The 16,239-nt window shown below is 37.4% G+C and overlaps 1 pseudogene across 1 annotated transcript; it reads left to right on the top strand.

Moving 5' to 3' along the window:
• The first annotated feature begins 8,008 nt into the window (after positions 1-8,008).
• Positions 8,009-9,530, top strand: LOC148876441 (putative carboxylesterase 2 pseudogene; annotated as a pseudogene). The gene is made up of 2 exons (XR_016105921.1): positions 8,009-9,180; positions 9,294-9,530. The product of XR_016105921.1 is annotated as a putative carboxylesterase 2 pseudogene (transcript).
• Positions 9,531-16,239: the final 6,709 nt, after the last annotated feature.

Genomic DNA, 16,239 nt, shown 5'->3' with positions numbered 1-16,239 from the left:
TAACATCTGTAAAACCCATTATTAAAGCCCAAAATAATCCATAATTTTATTGATTAATATTATCTAGGTATATGGGTTGATTAGCATTAAGCAGTTCGGCCCATATAGCTTTTCTGCAGATGGTGGGCTTTAGTAGTTTTAACTCCTTAAAACTGGGCCTTACAGGTGTGGGCCAAATTAAGTCTCACAATTAAACATCAATCCCTTGACCCAAAAGTGGGAAATTAGGGCTGAGAACAGTCCCCATCGAACCACAGATTCGGTCCAACCAGTTTGGTCCAATCTAGTTCGAATGGGTCTAGGGTTTGATTTTTAATTCAAGAAAACGATCTAAAATTAATTATTGATCAAAGACAATCAGAAATCAATGACAGTGTTGTTCGCACATCTCAAACCTGCAAAACAGATGTTAGATCATAATTTGCAGTTTCACAAACTGCAAATCACATATAGCGATTTCTCCATCTACAAAATCTCCTTCTCCTGTGCATCCAGCTTCGATCTTGAAATAAAATAAATAGAAAACCCTAGTTTTTCTATTAATATTACATCAGACCGAATTCCTATACATTCAGTCTAGAAATTAAAAAAAAAAATTAATTACAGACCAAAAATAATAGAACTGCAAAATCGCAAATATCCTGTGCCAATAAAGAATTTGATCTCCTTTGTACGAACAACCCATAAATCAAGAAAATTATAAAGAACAATTCTAAATATAATTCATATTTATAAAAAATTAATTTCAGATCATTCGCCCTTGATTTGGAAACAATTTCCTAAAAAAATCACAACCTGCGCAAATACAGATCTGATCTATTTTAGTTCAAGATTTGAACCTGCCTCTGATAGTAGGGATGAGAGATCCATCATATGGATAGCCAAACTCTGTAGGTAGCTAGAGCAAAATTTCAAAAATTTTTCTCTCTCTCATATGGGAATCACATTCCCTATTTTAAAAAATCTACATTTCCAAGGATCAATCTTGAACCAAGAACCGAACCAAATCTGAAACAAAGAGGTAGGAGAGGGAGGTACCTGGTACGAAGAAACAATATCTCCCAATGAAGGTGTTCACACCCAAGGAAAACACCAAAGACTGCTCCCACTGAAAATGACACAACGTAGGGTGGAACAGAATCAGTAGGTTCTTCACAAGAACTGAATCCTTCAACAAGAACTCGATGGAGGGTATGTGAGCACAACTTCAAATCAGTTTTTCTCCAAAAGCTGATATCAAGAACTCTTCTTGATTGCTCCTACAGTGGAGATCAAACTAGCAATGGTGGCAGTAAGAGGAGGGCGCAAGAGCAGAAGATGGCACAGTCTTACTGTAGTTGTCTTCTCTCTTTCTGTGATGTAAGATCTAATCTAATGAGATGAATGGAGTTTCGCCCTCCTCCTCCTTTTATAGCCTTAAAGAAAGCTCCTAATCTCATTAGGAGTTTCCTAATCCAAATCTGTATTTGGATGAGGACTTCTCTTTAAGAGATAAGGATAAACCCCTATCTTATCTGCAGATTATATCAGCCCTCCTAATCTTATTAGGAGTTTCCAAATCCAAATCTATATTTGGATCTGGACTCTCTGAGTGGATAGGGATAACTCCCTATCCTATCCGTTGATCCAAATCCCAGATCCTCCCCCTTCTTTAACTAATCAAATTAGACCAGTTCGAATTGGGCTTTAGGCCCATTAAGTCCATGTGCTCACTAACCTTCCAGACTACTGTCTGGTTGGGTTTCCTTGTATGGCATGGGATCCAAAGATTGATCTACACATCAGCCACATGGTTTCAGCCTAACCTTTGTTACAAGGCCTGGCCGGATTCACTGTTATAGGCAGTGAACCCCTGAGCCCATCACCATGGGCTCTTAATGGGCCCAACACTTACACTAAGTGGTCCTTGGGACAAACCACCTTATAAAAACCCAAGGACTGTGGGCAGATGCAAGATTAGCCCATCAGGTATTACCTTCAATGGTCTTACACTTAACCTCTCAGCCCATAATGATCAAACACTGCCCGACAAGAGAGGGTCTCTCCCTTGGCTGAAAGGAATAGTGTTGCACTCTCTACTCACATGGATCCCGGGAATTAAAACCATTTGCAAACATTACGTGTATTGTTATATTTTTACTTTTTAATCGTTGTGATTTGTTATTTTTTCCTTCATCATGTTCTTTTAAGTAAGCAATGGGTGCTATCTAGGTATTTATAATGGACGGTATCTAGGTATTTATAATCAAAGTTTAAAGTATTGATACGTATCAGCCCGTATCGGTTAATACATATCATGCTGGTGGCTTTCCGATATGCCCTTACAAGGAGTGTCTTGGGTCAGCCACTGGTTTAGAGGGTAGCCAGGCCTTAAATTGACCCTTCTGAACCAATTTAAAAAAAAGAAAAACAAGTAAAACATAAAAAAAACCACCGACATAGGCCGATACACCAGTAAGGTGCGCATATCAGCCCATGTTGATATTTAGAACTTTGTTATCAGTATAGTGGTGCAAGTTTTTGCCCTTATTCATCTTAATAATGAGGAAGCAAAATATAACCTTCAAAAATTCTTGGGGAACCAAGTGGTTGAAGAGATGAGAGATCCATCATATGGATAGCTGAACCCTGCAGGTAGGTAGGGCAAAATGTCAAAAATTTCTCTCTCTCCCATATGGGAATCACATTCCCTGTTTTAGAAAATCTGCATTTTCAATGATCAATCTTGAACCAAGAACATAACCGGATCTGAAACCAAAAGGTAGGAGAGGGAGGTACCTAATACGAAGAAACAATATCTCCCAATGAAGGGGTGTTCACACCCAAGGGAAACACCAAAGACTGCTCCCACTGAAGATGACACATTATAGGGTGGAGCAGAGTCAACAGGTTCTTCACAAGAACCGAATCCTTCAGTAAGAATTCGATAGAGGGTACGTGAGCATAACTTCAAATAAGTTTTCCTCCAAAAACTAATATCAAGAACTCTTCTTTATCACTTCTACAATGGAGATCGAACAAGTAATGGCGGCAGCAGGAGGAGGGCACAAGAGCAAAAGATGACGCAGTCTTACCGTAGCTGTCTTCTCTCTTTCTGTGATCTAAGATCTGATCTAATGAGCTGAATGGAGGTTCGCCCTCCTCCTCCTTTTATAGCCTTAAAGAGAGCTCCTAACTTCATTAGAAGTTTCCTAATCCAAATCTGTATTTGGATCAGGACTTCTCTTTAAGAGATAAGGATAGACCCTTATCTTATCTGCATATTAGATCAGCCCTCCTAATCTTATTAGGAGTTTCCAAATCCAAATCTATATTTGGATTTGGACTCTGAGTGGGGGATAACTCCCTATCCTATCTGTTGATCCAAATCCCAGATCCGCCCCCTTCTTTAACTAATCAAATTAGACCAGTTCGAATTGGGCTTTAGGCCTATTAAGTCCATGTGCTCACTAACCTTCCAGAGTGCTGCCCAGTTGGGTTTCCTTGTATGGCGTGGGACCCAAACATTGATCTACACATCAGCCACATGGGTTCAGCCTAGCCTCTGTTACAAGGCTTGGCCAAATTCACTGTTATGGACAATGAACCCCTGAGCCCATCACCATGGGCTCTTAACGGGCCTAACACTTACACTAAGTGGTCCCTGGGCCAAGCCACCTTATAAAAACCCAGGGACTATGGGTAGATGCAAGATTAGCCCATCAGGTATTACCCTCAATGGTCTTACACTTAACCTCTCAGCCCATAATGATCAAACACTGTCCGACAAGAGAGGACATCTCCCTCGGCTACAAGGAACAATGCTACACTCTCTACTCACATGGATCTCGAGAATTAAAACCTTTTGCAAACATTTTAAAACTGTAATATATATGTATATTTTTATATAAATATATTTTGTAAAAACAAATTTCAACAATTGAAATCGGTTGCTGGCAGCTTTGGTTTCCATCAGAGAGAGTGCACCCCCGATCATTACCTTTGTCCAACAAAGGGGCTAATCCTATCACTATAATCACCCACTCAGATGATTTCTCAGACTATTCCAACATACCCAGGTTTTGACCCCATCTAAAGATCTCACTGATTGACATATCAAAGGTAGCCCAATTCGACACCTAGTGCAGTATCATAATCGGGTGTAGGGGTCAGTTGTAACATTTCAGTTTTGCCCACTAATCACCAAGGTCTAGGGCAATACTGGAATTCTGGTTCGGTTTAGGGTTTCAAATAAACCTACACTGCATGTACCTCGGGTCTCACCCTGGCAGCTGAGACAGGCTACCCCAACCAACTTGGCGGCACATCAGTGTCAGCCTTATCAGGATAAATCTCCCCAGATCTATCCAACGGCTATGAACATTCTAAACTAACATGAGTCTCATATGTGTCCAGCTTAAGAGTATTACATAGAAATACACCATAATAACAAGAATCAAATATGTACTTTATTCATTTACATTAAATGTCATAAGGTACATCATTTCGATTGGAGCTAAGGGCATACACTGTCTAACAATGGTTGAGAATAATTAATAAACTATTCAATAACATTGTGTTGTTTCTGATGACCCCCAATGTCCATCTTGTGTTGGGCTAGGGATGGCAATTTTTCCCATCCGATGGGAACCTGACTTCCTTGACCCCATCGGGTTGGGGTCGTGGATGGGGATTGAGGTCCCTACCCTGCCCCGATCTCGATTATATATATATATATATATATCAAAACATATTTAAAACTTTATTTATAATAAGTAAATTTAGTTTTCAAAAAAAAATACTATTTTGTAAAAAAATTCGAGGATTCAAGTCCCCATAGGGAACCCATCTCCATTGGAAATAGGGGATGGAGGACAAATTTTATCCCCAGTGAAAATTGGATACGGGGATGGGGTTAATTTTAAAATTGGAGGCAAAAACGGAAAATATGATCCCTGCCCCGTTGCCATTCCTATGATAGGTATAAACTTGATCTCTATTGGTGGATTTTGTTAGTATGCTTGTTTTTTATTTAGAAAACGAGGCTAGGTTATATTTATAGAGAATAGTATAATTAATGAAATCCTTTGCATACATGTTAGTATGACCAATGCATTATAAAGTTATACACCTATTTTTTATGTTAAGCCTAGCTTTGTATTGTCTTTAATGACATAATTTATAAAAAAAGACTTAAATTGTATCCAGTAAATGTGGTTTAGGGTCAATTAGACCGCGTGGAGCAGGTGTGAGAACATCCGTGGACTTGGCAATTTATTGGCAATAATGAAAATGCCATTTAATGGGCATAAAATGGCACTTGTACAATTTTTTTTTATGTTTATACACCATGAAGGGTAATATTGTCTATATATTTACAAAAGCCTGTTTTGAATCAAGCAATGTTGTCAAATAAGCTCTTTTTTATTATAAAAAGCACCTTAACATACAGGTTTTAAGCGCTTTTCAAACGTGCTTATCAAAAGTGCTTATCAAAAAAGCACTTCTAAAAAAACTGTTTAGAGACAAGAAGCCCCCACCAAATGCAGCCAGTTAATGCTGTTTTTGGTTTGAGAGGAAAGGTAGGGAACCTTCCCTTCAATTCCCTACCTTTTCTATCAAACCAAACACAGCTTAATTGATGGAACCATCTTGTCGGAGATAAGTTGGGCTTTTTGAAAACAGGTTTGTTTTGACCTTTGGGATAAGGTAGTCACACAATGTGAGCATGTTGAATAAACACTTGTCCCTTAAAATACCTCCATCCTACCTTTGAAAAAATTAAGATCAACTTTTGATATAGGTGTAGAATTAGGGGCGGTTATGAGCCGAGCTTTTTATGAGTTATTCGAGCTTGGTTCGGTTTCAACTGAGCCTAATTTACAGGTTCATTTATTAATCAAGCTTAATAAAGCTCGGCTCTAAGGCTTGCTAGTCGAGCTCAAATAGCTACATAATAATAATAATAATAATAATAATAATAATAATAATAATAATAATAATAATAATAATAATAATTATTATTATTATTATTATTATTACTATTATTATTATTATTATTATTATTATACTTTTCTTTTTATGTATAATAATAACTAATTATTATAATTCTTAATTTTTTAAATATCAAATAAAAAATATTTTTATATATAATTTTTTTTTTAATTTTTATAAAACATTTTTCTCAAGTCGAGCTCGAGCTAAAGGTTCTAACTCGAACTGAGCTCAAGCTCGAGCTCAATGTTCTAGCTCGAACTGAGCTCGAGCTTGAGCTCAAGTCTCATACTACCTTGGCGAGCCAAGCCGAGCTCGGCTCGGCTCGGTTCGAATACACCCCTATGTAGAATACAAGGTTTTAAAAACCAACCGGAGCTGAAACTGCTTTGATCACCAGTTTCTGGGTTAGCATTTCAATTGTCTGATTCAAATGGATGGCCCGTTCCAACTTAATAGATTAAAAAAATAATTAAAATAAAAGACGCCCAAAAACTATTATCCGGGTTAAATGGGTTGACGGTTCAACATGACACATTAATATGAGTGAGGGATAAAAGAATAATTATTTAATTAAAAATATAAATAATTAATTAAATGGGGTAATGGGTTATATGCAATAAATCTGCATACAACCTAAGGCTGTTTTTTTTTTTTTTCAAACAGAGACAAACCTTTCTCCACCTACTCTCATCACTACAAAGAAGTGCTTTGATGAAGACCTAACCATGAGCCTCACATCAAAACCAATCTAATTATAAATTTTTATCGAAACGTGTGGGTTTATGACTATAGATGGATTCTTCCACCAAACTGAAACTTGAATATAGGGGGTGCAAACTTGGGTCGAGCCAACTTAAATCAAACCCAGAAGAAACAAAGTTGCGTCAGTTGGATTGAAGATTCGATCAAGGTTGAAAAAATACCAACTTGATATGGTCTGATTGGTCAGGGCTGATCACTTAGGCAATCCAATCTTCATAATTATATTATTATATTATGGAGAATGTTTGGACCGATGTTATATTTTTTTTCAAGAAACGGTCACGTTAAGGCGTGATTTGGAAAAAAGCGTCAAAAGGTTGTTTTTTTTTTTCATTTTTCATGCCATAAATAGCAACGTTTCCCTGATACAGCAATAAAAATACTTAAATAATAATAATAATAAAACCAAATAAAAAATCACCATCATTTTCTAAGAAAACGGCATACCATTGCATAACTGTTTTCTTAGAGAATGCTGGGAACCAAGGTGTCAAGAGAGATTAGATTCTGCTGATGTAGATTCAGTGCCACATCAGTAAAAAACACTGCATTTTGATAGCCCGTTTCTTAGGAAAAATCGTTTTTACATTGAGTCCGGAGATTCGGAAAAGGAGGATTTTTAAAACGTTAAATTGAAGTTTTTTGAATTGAATAACAAAGATGATATAATATATTGAAATTTGAAAAAGCCGACTTGTTTCTAACAGTTGTCATTACAAATATATTATACTAATAAGGCAAATCATTTTAAACGTGCCGTCAGCCTATATCTCAATTATTTGCCTTTCCTAAGACGTTCCCAAATATTTTACAAGAAACGGATGGCTTGTGCATCCATCACCTTGGTGCCAAACAACTTCTTAAAAGCGGCAATGGAACCATACACCACCATAATTATATATTTTGCGGTCAATAAAAATTATAACCGAACCTAACTGGGGAAGGGTGAATTCCATTTTCATAATTGGGTTTGGGTTGAGCTTGACGCTAATAGGCTAGGATTGACCCAACCCGAACTGACTGGCTTCATACTTCAAAGCTTGAGCAATATCTTCAATTCAGAGAGCGGTTGGCAATCTAATTTCTTTGCGGGTGGGTCCGGATGTAGTTGGCAATATAATCTCTTTGCGGGTGGGTCCGGATGTAGTAGGTACGTAGGTAAGCACAATGAGCGGTTGACAACCTAATAGCTGTCTGATTCATGTCCTAACAAATGCGTCTTTCATTTCTGTAATAAAAACATTTAGATGAAAAGTGCATTAGATGGGACATGTGTCACAATAGTGTTCACTCGCGCTGTGCGATTTACCTAACTCTATTTATAACCACAATTTACAATTCCACCAAATCGCCATTGCTGAACAGATAAAGAGAGCCGGTTCTTTTCTTCTTCTTCTTTCTCCTCTCTGTTCTTCAATCAATCATCGATGGATTCATGTGAATCTGAAGTAACCTATGATTTCTTTCCTTACTTCCGCATTTACAAAGATGGCCACATCGAGAGGCTCGTAGGCTCTAATATGGTTCCACCATCCCCAGATCCGCACACCGGCGTTCTATCAAAAGATGTCATTGTCTCGACGGAAACCGGTGTATCTGCACGGATTTTCCTCCCAAATGTAAACACTTCCGACCAACCACATCGGAAGCTCCCCCTCCTTGTTTACTTCCACGGTGGTGCCTTCTGCATTGGGAGCGCTTTCTCCTCTACCTACCACCATTACGTCAGTTCACTAGTTGCGGAAGCAAACGTCATCGCCGTATCAGTGGACTACCGGCTAGCTCCAGAGCACCTTCTCCCGACGGCCCACCTCGACTGTTTGGCCGCGCTTAAATGGGTGGCTTCCCATTCAAAAGGTGAAGGGCCGGAAGCTTGGCTGAACGATCACTCGGACTTCGACCGAGTGTTTCTGGCCGGGGACAGCGCGGGTGCCAACCTCGTGCATTACGTCGCAATGCGGGTTGGGGAGTCGGAAGTGGATGGTCTGAAGAATCTACTGGGGATAGCTCTGATCCATCCGTACTTCGAGGGAAGGGAACCGGTTGCACCGGGAACAAGCGAAGAGGAGAAGAAGTCAAAGGTTAGCAAATTCTGGGCTTACCTGTGTCCGTCAACCAGTGGGTGCGACGATCCGCTGATCAATCCGGCAGCAGGTCCGAGCATGTCGAGTCTGGGATGCACCCGGGTGGCAGTCTGGGTGGCAGAGAAAGATAGTGTGAGGAAAGAAGGTGTGTTTTACTACGAATGGTTAAAGAAGAGTGGATGGGGGGGAGTGGCAGAAATATCTGAAGAACAAGGGGAAGAGCATGTTTTCCATCTGGTGAAACCTGACAGTGAGAAAGCCATGGCCATGATGAAACGCTTGTCCTCTTTTCTCAACCACAAACAGGAACATGACAATTCGCTCCTCTGATTATAATTCCAAATTCCAGTCGAATTAGGTATCTTTTTCTTTTCTTTTCTTGTTTGATTTAATATTGAGGGATGCAAATTGGGTGGTCTTAGAATCATTTGAATTTCTAGAGATTTTAACTTTCTTGAATCAATTTGACAGAGAAATATATAGATATAACACAACTATCATCCTCATGGCTCATCGTCTATCTTATCCCACTGATGAGAGTAATATGTCTGAGCGACGATCCAATTCTATGTGATTTAAACAGAAGTTAATTGCAGACTAGTATCTAGAGTTGGAATTTCATGAGACAGCTGTTTGTAATATAATGACCTCTGCAAAATTTAAACGAATAAAAATGCTGTGGTGAGCTGATTGATTGGTTGTTTTGCAGATTTCTCCTTCCTTTTTGGTTTTTTCTTTTTTTGTGTTATTTTTTTTTATTTGTCATTGGGCCACACAACGGATAACCCATCCCCATGAACTCACATAGTTTGTCCCGTAGTCTGATATTTTACACTGAACCGTAACTGTTGCACTTTTAAAAATCGTGACGTGATTGGTATAAAGTTTTACATCAATTGTAAATATTACGTTGATAATTAAACTTCATTCCATCCAAATTCATAGAAAATTGAATCGGAGTAAAATTTTATGTCGATCATAATTATACATTTTTTCCAAATGCTAATAAGAGAGAAGTACACCAAAACTTTCGGCTGGTCTCTTCCCCTTCCCTCCCCACCGTCCCATCACCGACATCAATAGCGTGAAACTCATACACCGCTGTCATCTTGTCGTTGATACCCTGCCATCAATAGCGTGAAACCCAATCTCGATTTCAATTTTGTTTAACCTGTATACAAAATCTTATTCATTCATTTAAATCCTAATCAGATTAAATAAGGGAAGATGACAGTTCAGTGTAGGGTTAGAATTTTTAGGTTTGATGTATAAAAATAGGGGTTTTTGACATTTTGAATATTTTTAAGTCTGCCATGAAATTCAGAAATCTACTTTCCCATAAATAAAACAAAGTAGTAGAATCCTAAAGATGAAAAGTCTTTCAGGATCATTAATCAGTTAGAAATCGGATATGTGGCTAGCCCAGATTCACAATTTCAAAGATATTTACTAGGAATTCCAGTCTTACGTGCATATTCTTTTCTCTAGAGAGGCTGAGTTTGACGTTAGGATTCCAACAGTCCCAATCATAAAAGTAAAGCCAATACAACAGGGCGTCAAAAAGGGTATCAACGGCAAGATGGCAAAGTCGATGGAGGATTGCAGGGTCGACGACGGAAAGCCGCTCAATTGCAGCTCAACGGCAAAATGGCAGCGGTAAATGGGTTTCACGCTATTGATGTTGGTGATGGTGGGGGCGGTGGGGGGAGGGGAAGAGAACAGCGGAAAGGATTGATGGCCTGGGTTAATTGTTTTTCATAAAGTTTTGGCGTCCATCCTTCGCCAGTTTCAAATTGAATTGGTGACGGCCTGACGGGACAGAAAATTTTCTATCCTCAAGGACAAACGATGTCAGCTCCATTCCCATACCCATAACCCCAAACCTCCAACGGATTCAACCTCAAGTCTGCTAACGACTCATCCACCTATCACTTGATACCTCCTCCTAATTAAGACTACTTTATTTGGGGTAAATTAAAGATTAGTAGCCATACTTTGGGCCTAGTCTCATTTTGATACAAGTATAACAATCCAGTGCCTGAATTCCCAAAACGTTCCAGTTTAGTCCCAAAATCATTAATTGTTGTTGAGTGTCATGTAAAAAGATGTAAATGATCTTTGGTGGCATCTAATTTTCTTTGTCAACCATACTGATTTGTTTGGCTCATTTCATGATCTATCGTAGGTTTGGAAGCTTTGGCTGTCTTGATTCTTGAGGAAGATGATGAATAGTATTTTATTTTGAAAGGTAATTTTAACATTTTTAAAAGTTTTAAGTTGCACATATTATCATATGATACATATAACTAACGGACTGTTAATGGCAGAGACTAAACTGACAGTTTTTTTGGAGTTTAGGTACTTAAATTGATAACATTTTAAAATTTGGGTACCAAGTCAGACTAAACCCAAAATAGTATGAATCTGCAATTTACCCTTTTATGCTAAAGAAAAGAAGATAATCATTTTCTCCATTTACCAACAAGGCTCCGTTTGGAAGGAATACAAATGTTTAGAATATAAAACCTTGTATTTTATACTATTTTGTATGTATTTATATTGTATACATTTATATTTGTACTCCTTCCAAACTGACCCCAAGATTCACAAAATGGGCTTCAGTGCTTACGAGACTGGGCTCACACCATTCGCACAGCCTTTTCACCGTCCCAATGCAAGGTTGCAAGGAACTGATAATGGTGTGAACACGATCTTATGAGCACTGAAGCCGATTTCAAGGTTCACGTTCTTGTGATTAAATCCACCAAAGCTCTTGTTAATTGGTATACGCGGGCTTAAAATGGAGCCAAGCGCCATGTATCAGGCAAGACGGTGCACATGTTGAGGGCCGTGGATATTCAGTGGATTGTTTGGTTTGAAACATGCCGATTGCCACACCCATACGTGTAACCAATTTTAAAGCCACTATTGGATCTTGGACTTAATTGGTTTATAATCACAATCATAGTAGGTCAAGTATTCCACTTAACCTATTTTTGTTTGGGGTGGAAAGTCAACCGGGGTAAACTTTACACCCCGGTTTGATTTTACTGGCGTTTGATAAACATATAGTTGAACACCGAAAATCGGTATAAAATTATATTTTGAATTTTATTTACATTGATAATCGATGTCATAAATATATCGAAATTATGATGTAAAAGGTAAGTGCTCTTTCTTCCTCTCTCTTCTTCTTCTTCTCCTTCTCCTTGTCTCTCGCTTGTTCTCTCTCTTTTCCTTCTATCTTTTTCTTCTTCCCTCCTTTTTTTTTTTTTTCTCTTTACGTCACCGCCGCTGCAACCAATTGCAGCGGCAAATCTGAACCCACCTCCCATCTGTCTCTCTTTCATTCTGTCTCTTTCTCTCTTCTCTTTTTTCTTCCTCTACTTCCCTCCTCTATTGGGATTTTCATCCGGTTTTCGCCCTTGGTTTTGGTGTTTCATCAAATCCAATGTTGCTGGGTATATCTAGCGAGTCAACATGGATGACCAAATCCGGAGATGTCAGTGAAAATCCCAACAGTGAGCAACCTGTAAAGCAAAGATCCAAATAAACAAATATTCAGAAAGAAAACCCGGATAGAAATGTAAGTTCTGATCGTTTCTCACAAGAAGACTGGAAAGATCACAACCGAATCGAGTGTAGAGAAATGAGACTGGATGTAAGAGAACCTGAGCATAGTGTTTGCTTTTTCTGCTTTATTTGCTGGAAAATGGATGTAAGAGAACAAGTATCGGAAGCTGAATCAAGTCCAGAGAAATGTTTTCTCTATAACTTAGGTTTTCCCTCTTTTTTCCAAGCTAGGAACAAAAGAAACACTTTTGTCAACTTTCCAAAGTGCATACTTCTGAGTTCTTAGTCATCTCGTCTTCGAGAGGAGAGAAAGTTGGGACTTAGTTAGAGGGAAGTTCTTAGTCATCTCGTCTTCGAGAGGAGAGAAAGTTGGGACTTAGTTAGAGGGAAGTTCTTAGTCATCTCGTCTTCGAGAGGAGAGAAAGTTGGGACTTAGTTAGAGGAAAGTTCTTAGTCATCTCGTCTTCGAGAGGAGAGAAAGTTGGATTAGTTAGAGGGGAGGAGATTTACATGATAACGCATACAAAAGTCTAACATTACTTTTACAATGATCATCTAAATGCAGTAGAGTGTAAATGGCTATAAAAGCCAGATCAAGTTTTACACTGAAAAATTTTTACAGATGTTAAATTCATCAGTGTAATTTTGTATTTACACCACAAACAAATGCAACCTTAATAATTTAGACGACTTCAATCTTCAATTATTGATGCTCAATAGTGAATACATCTCAAAAAAAAAATTAGGGGTTTTTATTGTGGAAAAATACAGACCGGCCTAATGTAGATTTCTGAATGATCCTACAAATCTATAAATATTCAAAAGGGGAAAAACCCACATTCTATGCACTCATACTCGCCTGTGAATTGGCATACCCCAACTGTACTTTGGGTTTATGAATTCTGACCCTGGATTGAACGGTCATTCTCCCTTTTTATTGTTCAGTTCACCTGCATAAGTTTTAGCTCTACTGTACAGTTGGGATAAGTGCTTGTTTAGAATTGATATTAATACATGAGCCAGCAGATATTGATATTATAAGTGGAAGTATTTGAAATTTTGAATTGTTGTAGGTTTACAGTAAAATTTAGAATTATGAAGTGGAGTGCAGTATAGATTTTACTAAAAATTATTGTTTTGATGCATCTCAACTTGAATCAATAAAGCCTTATCCCAATCTTAATCTTATGGAATGTTACAAGAATACTATGACATCCTTGTAATATAGAAATTGAAATTTCAATTTTCTTTTTATTGCATGAAACCAGAAACGATACAGATTCGAATAGTACAATAAATTAAATGAAGAAAAACAGAGATATAAAAATTAATAAAAAAACAGAGCACATATAGATTTATGTGATTTGATAGGCAAAAACCCTAAATCCCAATACATTCAAATCACTCATTCTCCATTCTTTTGATTGCCAGTACAATGATACAAATATGAAAACAAAAAAAAAAAGGCCCCAACAACAATATATAACATATTTGGGCTTGGACGTATATATAGACAGTAAAACAGGTCGGATGCACCTCCGGATGACAGCCTAAACTCTCCATATCGGGTGGAGTGATGTCCTAATGAAGAGAAGACTTTACCTCACTATAGTGGCTATCTAGCATGGTGTTTGGAAGTGTGGGTGTTTTTTGGGACCGATTTTCAAGAAAAAATGTTCATATTTTTAAAATCCGTTTTTCATAAAAAAATGCTTCTTTCACGTAGGCAATGAGCAATACTATGCTGTTTGATAAGGTGATTTTCATCATCATTTTTCATGTATGTGCTAACAGGTAAGCACCACATAGGATATACATGAGTCAACCATTGGGGGAAACAATTCACTGATGCATGAAACGCCAAATTTGGTGTTTCATGCATCGGTGGGGTCTCTATTTTCGAGGCATGCTCGATTTTTAAATAATCGGCTGAACCAAACAATGAGATAGATGGGCGTTTGTTGAAATGCCTATGTGGATCTGACATGGCACCATTTTTTTGAAAAACGGCCATGGTTCCAAACATCCCCTAGAACAGGAGATAGCATGTTCAACATGACGAATAACATGAAAGCAAGAAATGGAAGGTGTTGGTTCAGTTTTGTTTCAGTTCAGTATTCCAGAAAAACGGAAGGATCAGTTCAGCTTTATAGTTGACCTAGAAAAAAAAAACCAGTGGTTAATGAAATCAACCGGTGTGTATATATATATATATGTCACATATTATCTATATTATATATAAATATATGCATTATATATAAACATATACATATATTATTTTTATTTATAGTATTTATAATATAATGTACATATTTATAATATATTATATATCATTTATGATTTATAATATAATATATTACATATATTTATTTATAATATATGTTATAAATATAAAAAACTGAAGAATCAAATTGGTCAAAAACTGAAACCGATCAAACGATTAACTAGTGGTACCAGTTCGGTTTCAGTTAAGGAAAATACAAAAATGTAGGATTGTCAACTGGTCGGGTCTAGGTTAGAACTAGCTGGAACCAAAACTAACCCGAAACCAAACTGATGGGTTCTCATGACAATCGGGTCTGACCCGACAAACCCAATTAGAATATATAAAAATAAATATTTATGTTTAATATATATTAAATATTCTATATATTATATGTATAGCGCTTTTATATATATTAGGTTGGGTTTGAGTTGGTTTGGGACTAGGTGGAACCGGTTCCGAACTGATAGTAATTGGGACCCTATATCAGGACCTGGAAATGATCTACCTATTCTAGTTCCCGAAACAGAACCAGCCCAACCGGTTTGAGTCTATCAGATTGGACCCGACCCATTGACAACCCTACAAAAATGGGTATAATTGGTTTGGTTTCAAAAAGTTGCCCATGGCTCGGTCCCCTACTTGTTACTATTTAAGCATTGGACTCTATATGTAGGGGATCATGATTGAATTGCATTTTCTATTTGAACTCACGTTCTTGTTAATATTTAAGCATGCTCTATATGTAGGGGTCATATTTGAATTGCAATTTCTATTCTTTTCAAAAAATAAAAAGGATAAATTATAGATCAATACCATGTACTTTGGGCCTAATCTCATTTTAGCACCCAAGTTCCAACATGTGTCAATCTAGTACTTGAACTCTCAAGACATACTAGTTTAGTCCAAAATCTTTAACTGCTATTAGGTAGCATGCGAAAAGATGCAAATGCCCTTTGGGTGTCATCTAATTTTCTTTATCACTCACCTAAATGCCCAAATCTCTCAGAAGAAATTACAAGCTACTAGAAACTATTAATATTTTTCTCTCTCAAGATTTCTTTTTCTAATCATTTCCATTTAGATAGCTTAGTTACCAGCTCTATAAAACATGCATAACAACCAATTGCTATAAAAACCCCACGATTTTACACAAAAGCAGGATAGACCCAAGAAAAAGAAACAAGAATATTAACAAAATGAAGTACCAATATGTAAGCAAGGTTTAAAATTTCGATACGATATGTCCTATATCGAGCTATCGTATCATATCTTTTGAAAACCAATACAAGATATGCATGTAAATCAGACGTTTTGTCTTTTTTCATGCGTATCAGAGGCGTATTGGGGCATACCAGGGGTGCATTAGGGCGTATCGGTAGCGTATCGACGAAAAAGATACGACCAAAAACTAAAAAAGAAATTAAAAGGGGAAAGCAAGCTTCTTTTCCCCGAAATAAGCATTCTTTCACCCCAAATGACTCTAAAACTCCAAACTTCATTCATAGTGTTAGATTTGCAAAATTTTGCAAGAAGCAAGTGAGAATCGTTAATTTTTTTTAAAGATTTTTCAAGATTTGA

The sequence above is a fragment of the Nelumbo lutea genome, chromosome 1, assembly GCF_056320005.1.
Source record: "Nelumbo lutea isolate HS-2025 chromosome 1, American lotus-T2T, whole genome shotgun sequence".
Classification (NCBI taxonomy): domain Eukaryota; kingdom Viridiplantae; phylum Streptophyta; class Magnoliopsida; order Proteales; family Nelumbonaceae; genus Nelumbo; species Nelumbo lutea.
The sequence above is the reverse complement of the archived record's forward strand: the minus strand, read 5'-3'. Positions and strand labels throughout refer to the sequence as shown.